Source organism: Chionomys nivalis, chromosome 22 (assembly GCF_950005125.1).
Source record: "Chionomys nivalis chromosome 22, mChiNiv1.1, whole genome shotgun sequence".
Classification (NCBI taxonomy): Eukaryota; Metazoa; Chordata; class Mammalia; order Rodentia; family Cricetidae; genus Chionomys; species Chionomys nivalis.
The window spans coordinates 16,442,718-16,457,038 of NC_080107.1; the positions used below are offsets into that span (position 1 = coordinate 16,442,718).

The 14,321-nt window shown below is 42.1% G+C and overlaps 1 protein-coding gene across 5 annotated transcripts in view; it reads left to right on the forward strand.

The window, feature by feature from the left end:
* Positions 1–14,009: 14,009 nt before the first annotated feature.
* The window catches only part of LOC130864297 (sodium channel protein type 3 subunit alpha), a 107,703-nt gene continuing 107,391 nt past the window's right edge, over positions 14,010–14,321 (forward strand). For all 5 annotated transcript variants that reach the window (XM_057754475.1, XM_057754478.1, XM_057754474.1 and 2 more), the window contains exon 1: positions 14,010–14,201. The gene's annotated coding sequence lies outside the window, so the exon portion shown is untranslated. The remainder of the gene's footprint in view (positions 14,202–14,321) is intronic.

Sequence of the window (14,321 nt, forward strand, 5' to 3'; positions counted from 1 at the left end):
AGCATCGTTACTGACATTGTCTGAACCTGGGACAGAGGGAGGCATTTCCTCTTCCCCTGCATATTTAACATCCACAGACACTTTTATTATGGCCACAATCCTTTAAGGAAGCCATTTCTAGGAAGGGCATTTCCTGAGGACTTCCAATGTCCTCCTAAGACACCATGTCTTCATCACTGTCTCCTTCGGGGATTGTCTTATGGCATTTGATAACCTTGAAACCCTGTGGTCATCCCCTCACCTTCTAATGTCCAACCCATAGTAATTCTTTAAAGAATTTCATCAAGTTCTCAGTTCCTACCACAGGAGTGATGGTCACACTGCCTCCAATTTCAGATAACTCATGAGTAACTTCCACTTGGTCAGAATCTATTTTCCTTTGTTCGCCAAGATTGGTTCACGATTGGACATAAATTTCAACCCAAGACAAAGGGTCAGAAAAGCAGCCCATTGGCACAGCTCCAGTGAGGTGTGCTCTCCTTTCAATGGACTAGGCGTATAAAGACTTGAACTTGAAGGCGACCACCTTGAGTCAGATAGGTTGGGCATGTCTAGGATGCTTTCAGTACTAGCGAAAGGAAGCAGGACAGATAGCAAAGCCCTGACTTGTTGACGTCAGGAGCCAAATGTCAAGGTCTGGATGGCATTCTAATTCTATGCCATTGTTCCTGAGACATATGCCTCTGGGTAACCAGGAAAAGAGTGGGCATTCTTTCCAGCAGGAAGCCACAGCCCCGTGTATGAATTAATAAATCATAAGTTGAGGTTGGCTAACAAATGTCTTTTCATTCCAAGTACGTGGATTATTAATGTAATTGATCAGACTTTGAGGAAACCACATAAATGAAACAGCATAATATTAAACACACACACATACACACACACACACACACACACACACACTCCTTTTACTCTCCAAGTGCTCAGGGAAACACTAGCAGATCAGTGATGACAATGGGAAAGCAGTTTCAGTCTTAGTACCTGAGATTCTTTTCAGTTACAAATAAGGCTTATTAATCATGTCAGTCATGCCTCATTTTATTTTAATTTTTCTGATCCACATGGGGCTTTGCTTCTGGTGATTCCTAGGTCACACCATAGCAGATGAACCGTGCTTTTAGGAAAATGACTTTGATCTTACTTCTCGCTGTTTTGCATATTCACAGCATCATGGAAGCATCCTGCAGGTACGATGTGCGGCCTAATTACAATGCCCTTAATGTGTGAAAGGGACACCGTCAAAATCTCTGCTTTTCACCCCATGCTTTTCCTTCATGTTTAGGATTTAACAGCAACTCTGGAATTGAACCCCGGTTCTGTGAGGCTAAGTGCATGCGCCCACCTGATTGGACCTCAGGGTGCCCCGGTGTTGGGTTGAGCATTATTTGTGAGTGTGTCTGTGAGTGAGGATAACTCTGTATAATATTAGTGTTTGAACTGGGAGAGCAAAGCAGGTGTCCTTTCTTATGCAGGTACCCCGCCCCCCTTGTTCATTAACGACTGTGTTAAACAGAAACTGAGTAAGAAAGATTTTGACTTTGCCTAAATATCTAAGGGATGGGGCTCCTTTCCTGTTTCTGGACTAGAATCTGTGGGATTCCTGAGTCTCCAGCTTGTCGACTGCTGTCCCTCTGGAGCCTCAGCCTCCATAATTGCACAAACTAGTTCCTGCTGGTAAGTCTATCATCTGTTCTTCTGTCTGTCTGTTTTTTGACCTTTTGATCTATTTTTTCTATAGCCACCCATTCTCTCTCTCTCTCTCTCTCTCTCTCTCTCTCTCTCTCTCTCTCTCTCTCTCTCTCCATATATCCCTATATCTATCGGTCTTTTCCACGATGTAAGTTCAATTTTCTGGAAGCGATAGACTAGTATAACCTCTGTGTCCCAAGCAGAGTTGTTGACTTCAAATACGCATTGGAAATCTCTTTTAACAAATCACTGAATCAATAGTTTCTCAGAGTAGCTGAGGAAGTTCGAGTAAGTTGGCAGTTTATTTTTTTTTTTATCAAGAGAAATAGATTTGACCTTTTAAAAAGTTATATGAGTGCACCGTGATCTTAAATAAAAAGTATTATTTAAGATAAACCCATGAGGCACTATTCAATAAATACTCTCACATAAGAAGAGTTTCTCAGTCCCAACAGGTTCCTGACTGTCTATCTGCATGTAGGACACCTGGTCAGGTGAGCACATTCTGTTCCTTTCTCTGAAATAGTCACATGACCCAGGCTTGGCCATCTGAAGCCAGTCTCATATTATCATAGTCTCTGAGACTGACTCAGCTGGAGTCTTTCCTGGGACAGTAGTTGGCATGTGGTAGTAAATTGTAGGATTTTTCACTGTTTTTCAATCTTGCAGGATATCAGTCATGATTTTTAGAATATTCAGTGCAGAGAAAGTTAAGGAAGCATGGGAGAAAATGTAGTCAGCTGTGGGGAGAAATGGATATCTATTTTTGTGACAGAGTCCGAAACTCACTTTGTAGACAAATAGACCAAGCTGGCCTTGAACTTATAAAGATCCACCTGCACGTGCCTTTGGAGAGCTGGGGTTAAAGGCTTGTGCCTTCATAAACTCTTGATGCCAGCATTTGGAGAGTAGGACATGAATGTGTCCAAAGGACATTTCCTCCCTGTCGTTTTTAATTCCATGAGGATTTTCTAACTTTCTCTCTTTCTTCCTTTTGAATCCAGGTTCAGCCAGTTACAGTCCACAAAGCCACCAAATACAACAAAAATAGACGCGTGCAATTTCTTTAAGCTGGTTTTTTAGAAGTGCGCATTATTATGCCTTAGAGACACCATACTTTGCGGTGTCTCGGACTTCAGGACATTTATATTTTCTAAGTCTGTTCTCCCATTTTGGAGGCTGTTTCTGTAACACATGGAGAGGAGCAGTCCCAATCTGGGGTCCCGAAACACCTGTGCATACACCGCCTTCCCACACACAGCATGTTGAAAGTCTGGCTGGCTAGGCTGACAACCTGCTTCTGTGTGCAGCAAGCTCCCTGGGACCAGGGAACATGCCACTTTTTCTCCTGTGCCACCATCTTGTACTTATTTGATCTTTTTTTTTTTTTTTTTTTTTTTTTTTTGAGGAAATGAATGCCTCAAAAATTATGTTCAAGGTATCCACGTCGCTGTCTGAAATTATTCCCTGGCATTTTAAAAGAATTTTCTTGACTTGGTATAGCCTTTCCCAGTGATTTTATACATGATTTCGTTTGCCCACAAAACACACTGAAAATATCCCTTTGATTTCTCCTGATAATCAAACCTCAGAGATGAAAAACAATTCTTCCCGTTTTTCATAGGGAAGCTATAGAGCTGGTTAGGCTATCTCCTTTTACTGGTATTTCCAAGCCTACACAGACAACGTGGACCATAAATCTTCCTTTACCTCTTGCTGCTACCTTTTTAGCTGCAATCTTACCAGGAAATAAATAAAGAAATAAAGAAGGGGCTGGACAGAATCAATTAGTAAACTCACCACGAAGGCTGGAAACCGACACTCTTACAACAGCGAGAATAAATCAGCAACCAATGCTTATCCAAGTGCTTACAATCGTCCGGCCAAGATGGAGCACCTGCCTTGGTGTTAACCAGCATTTAACCACTGGGTCTTAATTCCAGGAATTATTTCTGACTCTAAAGTCTCTGTTTGCATTATCTGTGCTTCTGTTTGGCTCCCTCCTGAGCCTCCCTTAGTCCTTGCCCGCCCACCCACTCAGTCAGGCTGCCAGGATTGGGGTGGGGGGCAGGAGCAAACCACAGCTCCAAGTCCATTCCTTTGCTGCATGACAGCTCCATGCCACCCTACCCCTCCAGCTGAAGCTGAACAATTGAGGCCAGGTGTGCAGAGACACACACCAACAAGGACCAAAGCCAGGCCACCTGTCTTCGTCGGTGACAGAGGAAAGGGTTTTTCTAGAAGGCTAACCATTGCCAATTTGGCATGAAATCTGTCCGTAGCTTGGTGAATCTTTTAAGGAACAATAAAGGTACTACTTTTTCCTTCCAAGTAGCTTTGAAGAGTTGTTTTTGAGAATTGCGTATATGGGTCTTGCCCTTACATCATTTCCTTCCTTCATCTTCTCCCTCCAACTGCTCCGGTGCAGTGTCCTGTAGCAGCATACCTACCCTCTCAACTTCATGGCCTCTTTTTCTTGATTACTGTTACAGACATGTATGTACACATACTTATAAATGCAACCTGCTGATTTCGTTTCTGTTTTTAAGGCTAACCATATGGTGCAGGATAGCTATTTAGGAGTTTTGCCCCCGGGGGAAGATTGATTCTCCCTGTGTCTACAGTCATTAGTTGTATGTGAGTGCTTCATCTAGGGTAGGGCCTTCTGAGGTTTCCTTCATCTACCCTGACATGTGAACTGGTCTTGCCATTGTTCAGGTCCTGGTCTAGCCATTGTTCAGGTCTTGTTTAGGCAATTATGCTCTTGAGATTTCACAGGTACAGCTTTCCTGTCATACATAGAAGATACAGTCCTGCAGCAGACATCTTGGTCCTCTGCTCTTACAATTTTTCTACCCTGTCTTCCTTCCTGGATGTTCTGTGAGCCTGGGGCGTAGAGACTGTATTGCAAGTGTATCAGTTGTAATTGGACATATGGGGTCAGTTGTTCTTTATATTTCGACCAGGAGTAGATTTCTATAATGGTCTTTGTTGCAAAAGGGAGCTTCTTGGATGAGGAATGAGATCTAAACTTATCTGTGGGTATAAGGATGCATATTTAGAATGCAGTTAGCAGTTAGACTGGCTTAGGATAATTGGTGATAGTAGATTTTCTTCTAGGTGCCCTGGCCTTTCCAGATATAGATAGTTGGCTATCCTGATGTAATGGGCACAAATCCCCTCCTATCAAATAGGCCTTAAGTTCAATTACATGGCTGTTGCTTATCCTCCAAATATATAAGTGCCGCTACTGCAACATCAAGATTATCTTGCGTTTATGGTCTTTGTTGAAGTTCATAGGCATCACAGCTGCGTAGGACTATTACTTTTCTCCCTTGGCAGTTCTCACAGCACCTTCTAGAATGTACTATGGGAACTAGTTCTCAGACAGGCAGCTGAGAAGCTTCACCAGCTATACATTTGATAGAGAACTGACACCCAGAATATGCAAAGAACAGAGTTTAAAAAAAAAAAAGAAACCACAAAATACAAATGACCCGATTAAAAATAGGCTACGAACCATAGCTATGCAAACTGAACTCAAGTCCTGCTTTGTCAGAATGTCTAAGATAAGAAAACAACTGACAGTGTATGTGGATGAGGATGTATGAAAAGGGTAACCCTATTCACTGTTGCCGGAGCTGCAAAATGGTGTGGACATTCTGGAAATCAGTGCAGGTAACCAAAAAGCTAAAACCGGATCTACCATATAACCCATTAATATCTCTCCTTGGCATATCACTAAAGGTCTTGACACCCTATGTGCAGATACGGATGCAGTCATGCCCATTGGTGCCCTATTCACAATAGCCGGGAAGCGGAAACAACTTTATGTCTTTCAAGTGATGAATGGATAAAGAAAGGTGTGCCGTGTCCACAGCGGAGCTCTACTCAGCTGAGGACATCAAATCAAGGTATTTCCAAGTGAATGGATGGAACTAGTCAGGGAGGTAACCCAGACCCAGAAAGACAAACACCATGTGTTCTTGCAGTCCCTAACTCCAAATGTTCAGATGTGAGGATGTAACATGGAGTAACCACAGAAGCCAGCAGAGCAAGAAGGGATCATGGCATGTGAAAGGAGGTGCTAGACAGTAGAATGTATGCTGCAAATACTGGTGCTACAAATGGAAAAATGGAGAAGGGGCGGTTAGTTTGGGAAGGAAGAAAAGGAGAAAGAAAGGGAAGGAGGAAGGAGGGAAAGAAGAAAGGAAGGAAGGAAAGAAGGAAGGAAGGAAAGAAGGAAGGAAGGAAGAAAGGAAGGAAGAGGCAAAATATAGAGAGGGAAGAAGGACCTATAAATGACACCAAGGATGTTTGTAGAAAACATGTTATTGTTAACTTAAAATTTCACACACACACACACACACACACACACACCGTTATGTCATTTGTGTTGACACTGCTATCCAAGAGTCATAGATTTTTTTTTTTTAATCAAAATCCCAGTTTTAGGCATAAGTAACCTCCTTCTTGTAAGTTTTTAATTCAGAGAGTCCAAGGGACATGGCCTTCTGCAAAAACAAAACAAACAGAAAACCCAAAACTATACACTATTGCCATTACCCTGGGTTGCTTTCCAGAATTTTAAAGTAGTCTCTATTGCTGAAGGCAGCACATGCTTCAACACAGGACTTGGAGGGATCGAGCTAGATATGACCTGGAAGCTAAACAGTCATCTTAAAAAAAAAATCACTCATGTTGCCAGATATCAGCTACAAGTAAAACAAATACACAGTTGTGCTATAAAACATTTTTAAAGCTGTTTGATACCAATTACCAAGGGAGAAAGAAGAATTATTTGAACCTATCCAAGTGGATAAGATCTATGGTAAATTGCTAGTCATTTTCCAGGGAGCCAGATTTTGCATGTGTACTATTACTTCTAGGTTCCTTCTGTCCTCAACCCTTAAGATACATTTGCTATTTCACTAGAGGCTCCTTCTCCCTCAGCAGCTGCTGCCCCCTTCCTGGGGGCAAATTTTGAGAGTCATTATCCATAAACCCTTTATTCTCCATTTCAACAGTAATTGTCTCTATTTACAGCCATTAAAGCTTCTGGAATTGGAACTCTGTTGACAGTGGTTCATAGTTTCACCCCATCCAACCCTGTCACTTTCTTCACTAGGTCTTGGTTTTTAAGATGCTGCAGGATTACAGTGAGCGTTCCTTCTTTATGAGAAAAGAATCCTCTCCTGGGTGATCGTCATGGAATTCATTGGATTGCAATGTTCATTTCCATAATTATTTACCATGTGCTGTGTACACAAGTGGCCAACTCAGTGATTACAAAGATCACCAGGACACTGAAACTTTCAGATATTTATAAGCCATCAAAACGATCTAACAAATCTAAAAATCACTTTATGTGTATACACACAATAAATGATAAGAAGGAGGATGTGTTTAAGAATTGTGGGGAAGAATGTTCTTAATCAAATGTCAAATGTAGCATAAGCAACGGGTCTTCCAATTCATTATCTTTTATTCCCTAATTTATTATACAAACTATACACGCAAAAACAGAGAAAGGAGTCTAGAGCCTTTATCACTACATAAGTCATTACTGAGACTTAAAGACTTACTCATGTTAAAAATCCCCTTATTGCCCTAAAAGCAGCTTTCCACATCTGGTTGATTGCATGTGAACTGTGGCTACAGGCACAGGGACTTGGTTCCAAGCGCTGAGGCTGACTTGAGTTACTAAAGCAGGAGATGAGAGCCTCTTAAAGACTTTGATGAGCCAAAGAGCTTGCTGACAGTGGTGTGCCGGCTAGCATGCTAGGCAAATGGCGGGCTTCATTTGGGCTGGGCTGACAACCAGGGAATGATTTTAGAATCTGTAAGGACAAATCAGGAGGCCCTCAGTGATGCTGAAGCAGTGACAAGCTGATTGATAAATGGAAGGTGCCTGTGGTGAGAAGTTCCTCAAACACAAAAAAGCAAGGAAACAAAGATATCTCCCAGTTTCACACTGCTGCACAAATACGGAGCCATAATTAAAATAATAATATATGATTGAAAATGGAATGCCAGTATTTTTTGGTGCAATGACTGTCCTGTGTTAAGCAGGTCACATCCTTTTTCTCTTTTTTAACCCACACAAGAGTTTGAGCTAGGTTGCAGTGTTGTCTTTATTTTAATGATACCAGAATTACATCTTCAAGAAGTTGAACAACTTGTTCCTGATCACACACGAGCAAATTTAGGATAAGAATGCTGCGGTCTACTGAGATTTCATTACTGAAGAAAGAATTGGGTTGAAGAGGCAGTTTGGAGGGAAAAAATGGCATATTAATTATTTATGCCTTTGGCAGTCAAGGAGAGATAAGCCTTGAAAATAATATTTTGAGTGTTTTGCTACTCGATCAGGTAGGGCATCAAAATTGAAGTAAAGCATGTTTGTATAATAAAAGCAAATATTTACTTCTTGCTTAGGTAGGTTGCAGACTGAGCGTAAGGCCCATGTGCACAGTCAAGATTAATGCCAAGGAAGAAATCTCTCCAGGTACTCGGCTGCACCGTGTGGCTACTAAGGAAGGGAAGTCCTTATCTTGAATTATACTGCTTGTTTCGACTCCCAAAGAAAAATACCCAATCCAGGTGTTTCATCAACCAAGAGAAAACAAGGACAAAACCAAGGACATTAATGACAGCTCAGAGAATATGCATCATTCATAGCAAGTCCAAGTTCACGTCTGGGTTAGACCACCGGACCCGTCTCTCTTTCCAAATTACATTCTTCATTAATAAAGTGAGCTTGGGGAGGCTGAGGAATTTTCTGGTATTGTAGCTGTTAAATTCATTTTTGGAAAATAAAAATACAAATGTATCTTCCATAAAATGAAGGCCTATCCAAACATGCGCTGAGTTACAGGTTACAGTCTACTTTATAATGAATATAAATATATTCATTATATAATGAATGAATATAAAACATCGTAAAAGCACAAAGCCAGCTCAAATGATGAGGCAAGTTGGTAGTCAACAACAAAACACAGAGCATACAGAATTAAACTCTTAGTGTTTCACCTAGTAACTTAATCACATGTAGACTGGGCATAGCTACTTATGTGCACTAAATATTAAGTGATGGAATGAGAGACTGTCTGCCTGAATTATATGCTTTCTTGTTATTGTTAGCAATGGATGCAAAGCCTCATGGGAAAAATGACTGTTTTTTTCCCCCTTTAGCTTGGATGATCTGACAGTGTGACACTGTCATCCTAACAAAGTCTGTATAGGAAAAATGAAAGGGCCTGTTGCTTAGTCACAAAACCCTAGAGTGAAGAGTGTGTGCACATGGGGAAACAGATTATCCGGCAGCCTTTCCCGAAAGCGGCAGAGGTGTACAGCTCTGGCGACACATACCTGCCCTTCTCACACCCTCTCCTTGATGAAACCCCTCCGTAAGCCATGGGCACTTACAGGCACCTGCAAGTACTTAGTCATTTGAACGGATGACTTATTTCCACACCTCATGCATGCAGATCTGGGAGATGCAGCCCTTGAGCGGACGCTTCGCACTGAAGTACAGACTGTTGTGCGTGACTGACGGGGGAGTCATCTTGTCTGTCTCTTCAAAACAAGACGGTGCTTGTTCTAACCCGTTCTTGGGTTGCCAGGCTTTGCTACTGTCTCTCTAAATGGGCGAGGCATATAACACAATAACATGGGGAGCATCATGGTGCTGTCATAGAAGGTGCCTGCCGTGTTCTAGGCACCACGGGAAACAATTTAAAAAGGAAGAAAAACTGCTGAGAAGCTGCGGTGTTTGTGTTTGAGGAACCCATAGTCTCGGGAAGGAACGTGATGGCGACAGCTGGGAAGGGCTCTCAGTATTTACAGTGTCATTGAAAAAAGGAAAATGCTGCTGAAGTGGTCTCTAGGGGATAAAGAAAAGGTTTTCTAAGTCATTTATGGGAAGCGCAACGGGATATCAAGTTCATTACCCTAACCGGGTGTACTGGAGTAATTAGCGGTTGCCCAGGTGTTAGAGGGACGTCGAGATAATAATGACGGTAAAGGGAAGTAATTTCATATGGAAGCAACAGAACCAACCGCCAGGGCATAGTCGCTCAAGATAACACTGCAGTCGTGGGGCTGTTCAGTCATTAGAAGCCACATGGAAATGGAATATGTTCTACTGTATTCCTCCTTCCCAATGAAAGTTAAAATATATTAATGAAGCCTCATTAAAACATACCTAATTCATATATTATGCTTAGTTAGCAATTAAGCTTAGAATATTCAAGTCATTGATATACATTCATTTTCTAGAATAAGTGAATTACTTTTAGTTTGTGGAGCACAGTGTGGTTGTTGCATACTTACTCAGCATCAGTGCGTGTGTGTGCGTGCACGTGTGTATGTGTGTGTGTGTGCACGCGCAAGTTCACCTACGTACGGGTGCACGTATATGTAGAGGTCAAAGGTCGATGTTGAGTGTTTTTCCTTGTTCTATATTTTCATGTTTTAAGACAGACTCTCTTCCTGAACCCAAGATCATTGACTCAACTAGGCTGGCTGACTATGAGCTTCAAGTATTCCCATAAGTCCATACCCACAGAAAGGGTTTAGAGGTCCATGCATCATGCCTGGCTTCTTATGTGGATTCTGAGGGTATGGACTCAAGAACCTTATGCTTGTTTGCCAGACGATTCACAGTGTGAACCATTTCTCAGTCGCTCTAGTGAGCAGATTTTAAAGTGGCAGTTATCACGGTTTTGAAATCAATTCTACCACCATCTAATATTTGCTTAGTGTATCAGTTTTTCTAACAGAAAAATGTGAACATTATCTATGCTTCTCAATTTTTAAAGACACTTCAGAGAAAAGGGGTGTACTTAACTAAGAAAGTCTTTGATTGTCTTTCCAGGAGAGAATCATTCGTTCCTTTAATTATGAGATATTATTTATCAGGCATTGACTAAACTGTGCTCCTCTCGGGTTTGTCTTTTGATTGCTCTTCAGAAGACTGCAATGCAGAGCTGACTCAGGAGTTGGAAAGTCATAGACAGCAAGAGATCTGTTAACGTGTGTTTATTTCCCACAAAGGAAAATGCATTGGAGACAACTTTGTTTTCAAGGTAACAGGACAAAAGCAAAGGAACTGAATAAAAAGGAATTAGGAGACACACCCAAAATAGCAGACAGAATCATTCTACATCAGAAAGAGGGAATGACCTAGGGGTATATGAGTAGAGTGGACACGTCTTTAATGTATCTTGTCACTTTATACTTATATTATAAAGGACACTGTTATAGGTGAGGTGTGCTGTTATGTGCCTCAGGAGGCCAGAGCAAGAGGGTCATGAGTTTTAGCCCAGTCTGGACATCACAACACTCAGCTCTAGAAAATTTCACATGAATAAAATACAAACATAAATGGAACTTTAAAGAGAAGAGAAATAGAAGCAGGAAGCCCTGAAAGTCCCATCCATCTCTCCTTTATCTCCCTTTCCTTCTGAAGGAGTGAGAAGCATCCAACCACCAATGTGTATATGTAATTGGAAACACAGCCTACGGAATGACCCCTTGCCACCAAGCTTGCCGTCTTATCTCAAGACAAACCAGTATTCTTTATTTCTGGTATTAGAATTCGTTTACCCTGCTTTTAATTTAATAACAAAACCACAGTGTTTTGAGTATGGGTGCCAACCTTCTCTCTCTACAGCTGTGTATTTGTGAGAGACAGCTTCCGTCTCTGGGCACCTGAAATTCCTTTATTTTGTTTATGTTCCTCTGACGGATCAAGGATATGCCTCCACTCTTTGACCCATTCTCCTGTTGGTGAGTCCTTATGGGTTCATGTCCCACTTGTGTTTTTCTCAGTCATGTGGTCATGAGCATTCTTGTCCCCATACATATTTTGGCCACATATTTGCCAGAAGCATCCCTTGCTCCAAAGCTACACCTGTGTTTGGCTGTGGTACCCACATAGTTACATGTAGATGTGCAATTGTTCCATCAATATCTGCTCTTCGTGAAGCCATATTATTTTGACCACAGACTTGTTTGGCTGGGAGGATGACATCAGGAGTAGCTGAAATCCATCTGAAAAAAGGTACATCAAGGGTGTTTGAGGTAGATAGTTGGTAGGGTACCAGCCTAGCAAGCTTGACCTCAATTAAAGTTTCCGGTACCCAAGAAAGTACCCAAGAAAAGCCTGGCTCAGAGGCGGTGCTGTATTCTGGCAGTGGGCACATAGTCTGGAAGACCCTGGGAACTCACTGGCTTGTCAAATGCCAGGTTCATTGAGATAAATATTCTATAAATGGGAAAAGTCAGATGAAAAGTAACAGCTTAAGAAAACCCTTATCTTATAAACATGTTTTCACTTTGATTATGTAATCCTGTGTTTCGATGCGTGGCAAGCATTTGCTTTCTTAAGTGTTTATTTATTTATTTATTATTATTATCCCCTTCCCTTCTCCCATTCCCTTCACCTACCCCGCCTTCCACAACACCTCCCATTCCCTCCTCAGAGAGGGTAAGGCACATTGCTTTGGGGGAAGGTCCAAGGCCCTCCCTACTACATCTAGGCTGAGCAAGGTATCCCTCCAAAGAGAATGGGTTCCAAAACAGCCAGTACACGCAGTAGAGATAAATCCTGGTGCCACTGCCAGTGGCCCCGCAGTCTGCCCCAGTCATACAACTGTCAGCCACATTCAGAGGGACTAGTTTAAACCTATGCTGTTTCCTTCCCTGTCCGGCTGGAGTTGGTGAGCTCTCATTAGGTCAGGTAGACTGTTTCAGTGGGTGTCCCCATCACGGTCTTGATTTCTTTGTTCATGTTCTCACTCCTCCCACTCTTCACCTGGACTTTGGGAGCTCAGCCCAGTGCTCTGCTGCAGGACTCTGCCTCTGTTCCCATCAGTTGCTGGTTGAAGGTGATATTTAAGATATTCATCAGTCTGACTAGGGCAAAGTCAGTTCAGGCCCCCTCTCCTCTATTGCTTAGGATCTTTTTTTTTTTTTTTTGGTTTTTCGAGACAGGGTTTCTCTGTGGTTTTGGTTCCTGTCCTGGAACTAGCTCTTGTAGACCAGGCTGCTCTCGAACTCACAGAGATCCGCCTGCCTCTGCCTCCCGAGTGCTGGGATTAAAGGCGTGCGCCACCACCGCCCGGCTATTGCTTAGGATCTTAATGGGTCGTCCTTGTGGATTCCTGGGGATTTCTCTAGTGCCAAGTATCTTGCTAGCCCCATAATGGCTCCCTCAACCAAAATATACTAAGAAATGTGTACATACATCCACCTGGAAAGGGGAAATAGACAAGAACACCCGACAAAATTGGAAGCATGGGGGTGGGGGGGGGAGCAGGGAGGGCAGAAGAGGAAGACTGGGAGAAGGGGAGAGGGGAGGAAAACTTGAGGGAACGGGATCATCAAGATGGAGAAAGGTCAGAAACGAGAGCAAGGAAAGAGATATTCTTAAGTGTTTTGGAGGGCTTGTGGTTTCAAATAGACTACCATTCAAATAGACAACTGATTTGAATTATTTCTATTTATTTCTTGTGGGTGTAGCATATATATGGGTCTGTGTAGTAGTGTGCATGTATTCATGAAGGGTCAGGGGTGTGGGGTAATGTTAGATGTCTCCCAAGATCTACCCCACCACTTTTGAAATGGGTGGGGCAGGGAGGGGGTTGGGGCAGGGGAGGGGTTGTCCACAGATCCAAACTATCCAACGGTCAAAACTAACGATCTTCATTGAGATACAAAATTTTTGTAATTCGTATATTACTTTTGGCATTTTGCAAAAATAAAAACAAAACAAAATAAACAACAACATGAAAAAAATATGCCTGGATACATATTACACTATTCTCTAAGAGGCCAGATTTTCCACGTTGAAAAAAAAAACAAAACAAAACGCATCTCAAAAGAGCAGACTTAAAGGAGACTTTCTGAAAACGTATGTTCAAAATATTAGATAGTCTAAACATCTAATTTTGAATAAGAATTGCTAGGTTTTAAAATATTTATGATTTCTACTCAAACAACTAGAAATTTGGAAAAAATAGCGTCACGGAGGGTTGTCTGTGCACACTCGCATGGTAGCTAGGTACCTTCACCTCACTGCTGTCACCATGGGGACCTGTCGTGATTCATAATGTTTCTATACAGGTTTACCCCCTGCCTTCCGAAGAGATGTGGAATAATAGGAATGTTTTGTCGTTTGCGCAATTGCGTGTGTCTGCCAGTAGATGGCGGTAACACGTTGGGTGCTGCCAGCTTTTTTTTTTTTTTCCTTCCAGGGCCGTTTTCTGATATATGTTGGGTACCATAGAGTGAATCTCAGAACAGGAAGCGGAGGCATAAGCAGAGAGGATTCTGGAAAGGTCCCTTTGTTTTCATGTCCACAGAGAAAGCCAGATAAAAAAAAATTAAATTGAATTTGCAAATCCCTGTGGCCCATGTCTGAAGAACTGCAGGGGGTGGCACGCTCCGTCCTAACCTTCTTGGATGCTGGCCTTTGTTGAGCTGTGATTCCTAAGGCTCTCCATCAGGTAAGCTGACAACACATTCAATTATATGCCCGGCAGAATCTAGCTGCCCGGTCATCTTTTCATTTGAAAATCCTCTCCATGCTGCCATATTTGAGCCTAATTTTTAAATGTAAATTATTA